This window comes from Homarus americanus, unplaced genomic scaffold (assembly GCF_018991925.1).
Source record: "Homarus americanus isolate GMGI-L3 unplaced genomic scaffold, GMGI_Hamer_2.0 scaffold57965, whole genome shotgun sequence".
NCBI classification, from domain to species: domain Eukaryota; kingdom Metazoa; phylum Arthropoda; class Malacostraca; order Decapoda; family Nephropidae; genus Homarus; species Homarus americanus.
Window position 1 is genome coordinate 3,430,401 of NW_024725031.1, and position 9,559 is coordinate 3,439,959.

Genomic DNA, 9,559 nt, shown 5'->3' on the forward strand with positions numbered 1-9,559 from the left:
ACACACACACACAAACACGAACGAGAGAGAGAGAGAGAGAGCAGGTGTGGGTGTAGTGTAACAGGAGAGAGAGAGGGGGAGTGTAGTTGCCTCACCAGGTATCACTAACACACCTTGGTGGACGTGACAAAGAGAGGGGTTTACCTGTACACTACACCTGTAACTGTACTTGTAATTAGACCTGTACTCATATCTTTATCTGTACTTTTACCTCTATTTGTACCTATACCTGTATCTGTACCTATATATCCGATATATGTGTCTGTACTGTTATGTCATGACTTATCAACTTGAATTACGTTAAAGATTAATATACTAATGAGGGCACATATGGGCCATATGTGCCCTCAGGGCCGGATTTACCTACTTGTGGGCCCCAGGCCAAACTCATCAGTGGGCCCCCAAATTTATAGAAATGTTTGCACACACACACACACACACACACACACACACACACACACACACATAGTGTATTCACTCCCAGTAAACACTACTCCTTGCACTGTCACTATGTTGAAATGAACTGTAGTTTGAGCTTTTCCCCATCTAGTTATTATATGTCTTATTTGTGTCACTTATGTTACTTGTATATTATTTGTAATTCGAAACCCATTCCCCAAATATGTAACTGTATATTTTCAGCCTTCTGGCTGCCAAGCTCTTTCAATAAACCGTTAATTATTATTATTATTATTATTATATAGGCTATATATATATATATATATATATATATATATATATATATATATATATATATATATATATATATATAAATAATAATAATAATAATAATAATAATAATAATACTCCATACTCCAGGGGACTATAACCCTAATACTAATCAACTCCCACATTAAGCTGCAAAAATACCGACATACACACAGAAAATATTTTAATATATCAAGTACCAGCCCAGCTCACACACAATTACAAAAAATATCTTATTTACACTACTTAAGGGTAACATACCTAAAAAAATATTTCACTGCACGCAACGCACCACTGTACATTGCACCATGCATAACAGTACCTATAACTGTACCTATAACTGTACCTATAACTGTACTTATATCTATAACTGTACCTGAACCTATAATAATAATTGCATCTATACCTATACCTGTGCTGCTATTCCTAAATTACATTATATAATTTATCATATAATATACCTCTCCAATGACTTAGTGTAATTCTTAACACTTTCATTTCTCTTGTTGTTTTCATTTGGGTTGGGTTGGTTATTAAACAGACCAAAAACAAACACATCACAGCTTCACGCTTATGACTACAGTGTGGAGAGAAAGGCCTAGTTTGTTTATATAAAGTTATTGAACGTGAAGGAATGATACAATCGAATAAGCCGTGACGTAATAGTATCTTTATGTGAGTAAAGCTGAATCGCAAAACAATGTAAACAAGAGACAATAATCGTACATTTTATTAAGTAACTGAATCGCAAATTAATTGAATTAAAATTAGATTATTAGAAAGTTTATTAATTTAAGTACCTGAATCGCGAGAAAATAGATACAGGAAATCATCGCATAATTTATTAAGTAAGTGAATCGTAAGTGAATTTATGTAAGAGGGAATCGTCAAAGATTTTAACAAACGCATTGTGAACCCGTGAGTGAAAACTCTCACAGATCTTGTCATATGACGCGTTCTCTTCGTGCTTGGTAGACACATGTGTAGCAGAACACACACGCACACACACACACATACACACACACACACACACACACACACACACACACCTTAACATGCACACAGTAAAAGTCAAGAGAGTGTGAGTACTAAGAAGACGTAACAATTGTGAAGAAAATAATGAACTGTGGGAAGAACCGTAGACATGGGAGTGAGACGAGGGGGGGTCGAAAGGAGACGAGGGAGGTCGAAAGGAGACGAGGGGGGTCGGGGGAGACGAGGGGGGGTGGGCCGGAGACGAAGAGAGGAGTGAGAGGGAGGCTGATGGTGATGGTGACTGCTTGAGAGAAAAATTCATGTGAGTGAGATTTGGTCAATGTTCACGTGTACATTCCCCGCTGTGACAGGTAGATGGGAGGAGGAAGAGGACTGGGAGGAAGGGAATGAGGTAGAGAGTGAGGGAGGTAAGGAACCAGACAATGGGGGAAGAGAGGAAGAAGAGTAGGGGAGGAGGAGTGAGAGGAGGAGGAAGAAGGAAAACAGTGAATAGATCAACACATTAAGTCCAGTCAAGAAACACAATAGTCAAGGAATGCGTTGGAGAAAGTACCCCCTCCCTCCCTCCCTCTTATTCTCGGGTTCTCCCCCCCCCCTTTCCTCCCTCCCTCCTTCCCTGCATCCATCCCTTCTTTTCTCCCTCCTTCTGCAGGTGTATCGTCAGAACACATCTCCAGCCTGGCCGTGACCAGACCCACATCACGACTTGTACAACTTCCTTATCACGCTGCCTACACACGCACACACACACACACACACACACACACTAAACTCATGTTAAGTCTTAGTATAATTTAATTATTCTTATATTCTTTTGTCCTTTTAGTTTCATCTTAAAGTCAACCACTTAAATGGACGTTTACTGACGAGGGATGGTAAGAATTATAACTCCAAGTAGGAGCATAGGTAGAGTACTTGAAGGGACAACATCATCTTAAAGATATACAGGGTGGTGAAAATAGAACACATGATCTGGGTCTTTCTTATCGACCACCCTGTAAAGCTCCTCAACCCGGCCACACAGTCATGTTTCTCCACATCCAGTTACCACTCTAAAGATTCTTCACTAACTGTCATGGACCAGTTAAGCAATCAGGAAGAGAGCCTGTCGAGAATAAGAATGGTTACCTTTACCACGCCCACCCTCTACCACGCCCACCCTCTACCACGCCCACCAATATTACGTCCACTATCACGCCCACCCTCTACCACGCCCACCACTATTACGTCCACTATCACGCCCACCACTATTACATCCACTATCACGCCCACCCTCTACCACGCCCACCACCACCACTATTACGTCCACTATCACGCCCACCCTCTACCACGCCCACCACTATTACGTCCACTATCACGCCCACCACTATTACATCCACTATCACGCCCACCCTCTACCACGCCCACCACCAGGGTTCTTAAGACTTCACGGATGGTGTTGGTCGACCAGTGTGTTAAAAGGAGTTAATTACCTTACCTGTGACTGACAATTGAAGTACTGTACGTAATGACTACCTAAACAAACTACCCAATTACACGTGGCACTAACGACCCCAACGACCTGTTATCTACGCTTGTTACGCTCTCACAGGAACTACCTCGTTTACTTGGAGAAAAAAGAACATCTAACATCAGTTGTTCCTAGTGTGTGTTAAACTACCTCCACGTGAACTGTTTACTGCTCACGTCATGTGGGTAACAATGGCGACGGTAGTTTGTGATGAGGTATTGTCTCTTGTGTGCTTGAGGGCAGTGTCTCTTGTGTGTTTGAGGAGAACTGTCACTTGTTGATGATATGCGAGGTCTGCCACAAGTGAGGACGGTAATATGTCAGACAGTGTGTACTGTACTGTATACATTTTTCTGAAACCTTTTTTATTAGCCCGGAGACACCGCACTGCATCTGTCATCAGTGTTAGTCATCTACATATGTACGCGAAGGAGCCAAGACTCACTTGCTGTAATACTAACACCATCACCAATAACCAAGCCTCTATAAATGGCCATATGAGTGATGCTGTGTGATGTCACGACGCCATCACATAATCGTCGGGTACAATTGCCTTCTTCGTGATGGCCACCAAGTTGAAAGTTGGTGAGTGGCGTGAAGATGGCGTGTTACAGCCGAATAAGTAGCCCCGCTGGGCTATAAACCGCCAGGACGCGCTCTGGAATGTGCCAAATTGAGGGGGAAACTTGTTGGACTCTCACTTGAGGGTCGGTACTTGGAGGTCGATGTGCTGAGTCGGTTGGCGGGGGTGGAGAGAGAGAGACAGAGAGAGAGGGGGAGAGAGACCCTTAACGTTACCTAACTTACAATCAAATAAAACAAAATGAAGCAAATATACAGTAACTCAACCAACTTTTATTTACCCAACCACAAATTTCTTTCTTCTTTCTCCTCATTCTCTTATCACCTCCTTCTCCACAGGCCGTCCCCCACCTGACTACCACAACCCGGACATACAGTACAGTAGATTTCTCCTGGACGACTTACGGGCTATGAGCTGGATCTAGGTGATGGACCGCAGGAAGGGAGAGGAAGGGGTGTTGGGTGATGGACCACAGGAGGGGAAAGAAAGGGGTGTGGGTGATGGACCACAGGAGGGGGGGTGTTGGGTGATGGACAGCTTGGGGGAAGGAGGGGGTGTTGGTTGATGGACCGCTGGGAGGGGGGGAGGGGTGTTGTTGTTGTTGTTGTTTTTTGTAGAGAAAGGAGGGGTTTAAGAAGATTAGAAATGGGGGAAGGAAGTTATAGTTCGGAAATTGAAGAAATTTAGGAGGAGGTAAGAGAGGGCGGGCTGACCGCCTAGCTAAGCTATGATGTGTTAGTGTTGTGTCATGGGTTATTTATTGTCTGTCGGTACAGGCACTAGACATCCTACCCTATCCTATATATGGGTGTTTTGAGGGCCTTATTTCATATTCCGCTGACCATACTGGCGGATGTTGGTCTAGGGAGGTTGTCTATTGCCTGGCCGTATAGATCGGGGGTGGTAATGGACCTTTTGAGATTTGGTAACTTTTTGGGAACCATGTATGGTTGTTGTCGTTATCTGGTGGGAGTCTTTGAAGGAGTTCTTGCTCTGATCGATCTACCTTTTGCCAGACTTTGCTGGCCAGGGTGTGCAGCCGCTGGTTGATGGGTTTTATTCTCAGGTCTCTATGTATCTCGGCTGTGGTTCTGGTGAAGGGGTATCTTTCACCTGTGACGAATCTTAGGGCTTCATTTTGGATCACCTGTAATTTTATTATTTGAGTGGTGCTCATAGTATGAAGAGGTACTGTTGGGTAAGTTAATATTGGTATGATAAATAATGTCACCAGACGGAGTTTTATTTTCTCAGGAAGCGCTTTAAAGCGGTATAGTTTTCTCAGCTCTCTTCTTGCCTTATCCTTCCTGGTGTGGACATGATGGGAGCAACCTGTCGTGGACATATGCAGGCCCAGGAGGGTGCCTCTGCTTTTGTATTCTATCTGGGCATAATTGGTTATTAATGGATGGGTTTTCCTTCTGCATAAGAGTATCATTGTGAATTTCGGGAGACTGGTTTGGATTTTCCATTGTTTTTCGTAATTATTTACCCTTTCTAACTCCCGCCTGGTGTTGTCGACCTGTAACGCTCGCGATTTTCCTTGATGTGTTGTTATTTGAGTGATGTGATCTGCATACATAATATCTTCGTTACCTATTCTAGTGGGAGGCGGGGTGTCACTTGTGTAGATAATATATAGGGTGGGGGAGAGGACGCTCCCCTGAAGGACTCCGTTCATGAGTGGGAAGGGCTCTCCTGTGTGTTGTCCTACCCTCAGTCTGGCATTTCTGCCGTCAAGAAAGTTGCAAAGCAGCTTTTCAATGTTGGTGGGAAGTCCGAGTTGGAGGATCTTATATTTTAGACCGTCGTGCCAGACTTTGTCAAATGCCTTCGCTACATCCCGGAGAGTTAGATTACATTGTCTACCACTCGCCGCGGCTCTGGCTATGTTCTCACATGCCAGGGCTATCGCTGTTGTGGTGGACTTCCCTTTCCTGAACCCGAATTGTCTGCAGTTGACTCTGTTGGTTGTTTACAGGTGATTTCTCAGACGGTTATTGATGATTTTTTCTAGAAATTTTCCAGGTACTTCGAGGAGAGAGATCGGTCTGTAGTTAGTGGGACGGCGGGGTTCTTTCCTTGTTTTGGTGTTAAGGTAATAATGGCCTCTTTGAATTTAGTTGGGAAGTAACCAGAGGCCAGGCAAGCGTTCTTTGTTGTCTCAGTCTCTCCATGGCCGGGTTGTTTATGTGGCTGAGGATCTCTTTGGTGATGCCTGAATAACCAGGGGCTTTATTTTTGGTATTGGAGATGGCTGTGTTGAGTTCTTCCGAGGTGATTGGTTTGGGCAGTGGGCTGTCCACTCTCAGATCCTCCCATATTTTTTTTTTTTTTTTAAATTTATTGGGCACTCCCCTACCTCCTTGTGTAAGGTAAAGCGCAGAAGCGTTTACAGCGCCCAACAGGGAAGCATGCTAAGTTCATAGTTCATGCTTGCCTTTTTATGTCTCATGAGTTAAGGGCGTAGAAGCCTGAAGAGTCAAGGGCGTAGAAGCCTGAAAAGTCAGTGGTTTATGTCATCAAGTTATTGGAAGCTCAAACAACTCCCATATGATTTTTTTTTTATTGGGCACTCCCCTACACCCTTGTGTAAGGTGAAGCGCAGAAGCGTTTACAGCGCCCAACAGGGAAGCATGCTAAGTTCACGCTTGCCTTTATGTCTCATGAGTTAAGGGCGTAGAATCCTGAAGAGTCAGTGGTTTATGTCATCAAGTTATTGGAAGCTCCAACAACTCCCTGAATACGAATTCGCAACTTTCGACTTACAACAGGTACCTATTTTACTGCTAGGTGAACAGGGACTAATGGAGGCTAGGAAGTAAGTCCAAACAACTTCCACCGGCCCAAGAATCGAACCCGTGACATCTCGCTTGCGAGGCAAGAACGGTACTGCTTCTACCACCGGTCCCCCAACATATGATTTCAGGGGAAGGCTGAGTGCGGTGTGTCTGACCCCGGAGTTCACCAAGGACGAGCTCCTCGTGGGTACAATCAAATCCCCTGTTCTCTTCATTTGTGATTCCGAAGATGTTCTTTCATATGTCCCTGAATATGGGTTCTTTGTCTTGGTCGTTATATATTTTACTTCCTGCGTGGTCAGTTATATATGATGATTCGTTACGGCTGCAACCTTTCAGTCACTTAACGCGACGTCAGAACTCTCCTGGATCGTTGTATGTATGTGAGAGTTGTTCAACTATTTCGGCCCATTTAAGGTTGCTTTGTTCCAGAGATCTTGTTTTTATTTCCTCCCGTATTCTTCTGTATGTATTGTAGCTTGCTATGTCCCAACCATGGGTCTCGGCTCTCTGTTGTAGCAGTTGGAATTGGTTTGTGAGGGCTGTGAGTTCTGGAGTCTGTTGTGGGTGTGGCCTCCTGGTAGGCTGTTCCTATGGCTTCACACCATGTGTTGATTTTGGTTGATGGACCGCTTGAAGGGGAGGGGGAGTGTGTTGGGTAATCTATCCATCTGTACAGTGCACATCAGGCAGTAACCAGTACGCGGATGATTGGGTTTCTCTACACACCTGTAATTAACATGACCCTCCTGTACTAGACCACTGCCTATATTATCCTCCTGGGTGTCTTCCTCAATGTTATTAGCTGACTCCCCTCCCCCCCCCTCCAAACTCGTAGCCACATCCGCGTGTGTTGTGGTCACGGCTCTCTGGTGTTGTAGTGTGTTGTTTCTACATTGATTTATATATTGTTAAGAGTAATATAGTGTTTTGTGCTCCCTTTATTTTGATTTTATTGTCATTTTCTCTCTCTCTCTCTCTCTCTCTCTCTCTCAATACCCCATTTCGTTTAAGACATAATAACAACATCTACAACATATCTCGGCCCTAATGCGCAGTTTTACAGTTAGTGGTGACGTATGATGGCCAATAAATGGAATTTTCCAATCTGAATTAACAGTTGTAATAATGAACTCACAAATATACCAACAGCTGACGTAGGAGACATAAATTTTGAGTTCAAACCTTCACTCGGACACTCAATACACTGCATAATGGAACTCACCACCAACTGAAAAACTGACCATTTGGGCCGAGAAATGTTGTAAATGGTATTGTTCACGTAGACCAGAAAACGAATGTATCTGTCTTGCCATCTTCTTAACAGGTAGAGGGACATTAGGGTATTGGGAAGTGACTGTGTCTGTGTGTGCCATAAATGAACAAATATTCCATAATCAACATAGTGTGTGTTTGTGTGTGTACAGTACTACAGCAGGTGTTACTAGTGAGTCTGTGTGTGTGCAACAGGTGTTAATAGTGTGCTTGTGTGTGTACAGCAGGTGTTACTAGTGTGTTTTTGTGTACAGCAGGTGTTACTAGTGTGTTTGTGTGTGTACAGCAGGTGTTACTAGTGTGTTTGTGTGTGTACAGCAGGTGTTACTAGTGTGTTTTTGTGTACAGCAGGTGTTACTAGTGTGCTTGTGTGTGTACAGCAGGTGTTACTAGTGTGTTTTTGTGTACAGCAGGTGTTACTAGTGTGTTTGTGTGTGTACAGCAGGTGTTACTAGTGTGTTTGTGTGTGTACATCAGGTGTTACTAGTGTGTTTGTGTGTGTACATCAGGTGTTACTAGTGTGTTTGTGCGTGTACAGCAGGTGTTACTAGTGTGTTTGTGTGTGTGTACAGTACTACAGCAGGTTTACTAGTGTGTTTTGTGTGTGTGTGCAGTACTCACATCAGGTGTTACTAGTGTGTTTGTGTGTGTGTTACTAGTGTGTTTGTGTGTACATCAGGTGTTACTAGTGTGTTGTGTGTGTACATCAGGTGTTACTAGTGTGTTGTGTGTGTACAGCAGTGTGTACAGCAGTGTGTTTGTGTGTGTGTGCAGTACTACAGCAGGTGTTACTAGTGTGTTTGTGTGTGTACAGCAGGTGTTACTAGTGTGTTTGTGTGTGTACAGCAGGTGTTACTAGTGTGTTTGTGTGTGTGTACAGTACTACAGCAGGTGTTACTAGTGTGTTTGTGTGTGTACATCAGGTGTTACTAGTGTGTGTTGTGTGTGTACAGCAGGTGTTACTAGTGTGTTTGTGTGGGTATGGACATATAAACAAAGGAGTAAGTATTAATTATGTAATCATACGCCGCCAACACCATGCGAGCTGGGGGAGGGGTGAACGGTTTGACAGGAGTTATCACAATGCAGTGTAAGGTAGGAAAAAGTGCTCAAAGGAGGTAATATGAGATAGAGGAGAACATTGAACAGTAATAATATAATACTTAACAAAAGTCTATAAACAGTAGAAGACACATTATATTAGTGGTGGTGTTCAGCGTGTGTTAAGGAGCAGATGCCCGGCCCACCTGTGTACCGTAACACCATCCCCGGCCGCTCAGGTCCTTGGTGGAGGTATGCAGTTGTCCTCCCACTATTTTATGTTGCTTATGGTGTTTTGGGGGTTGCTTATGGTGTTGCTTGTGGTGTTGTGGTGTTGCTTGTGGTGTCGTGGGTGTTGCTTGTGGTGTTGTGGTGTTGTGGGCGTTGCTTGTGGTGTTGTGGGTGTTGCTTGTGGTGTTGTGGTGTTGTTGTGGTGTTGTGGTGTTGCTTGTGGTGTTGGGTGTTGCTTGTGGTGTTGTGGTGTTGTGGGCGTTGCTTGTGGTGTTGTGGGTGTTGCTTGTGGTGTTGTGGTGTTGTGGGTGTTGCTTGTGGTGTTGTGGTGTTGCTTGTGGTGTTGTGGTGTTGTGGGTGTTACTTGTTAGTGTTATCGGTGTTGCTTCCATGAGAAGTGAGTAGACGAGGAGG

At 44.0% G+C, this 9,559-nt stretch overlaps 1 protein-coding gene across 1 annotated transcript in view; it reads left to right on the forward strand.

Moving 5' to 3' along the window:
• Positions 1-9,559, forward strand: part of LOC121864648 (protein artichoke-like) — a 50,386-nt gene that overhangs the window by 9,222 nt on the left and 31,605 nt on the right. The window lies entirely within an intron of this gene.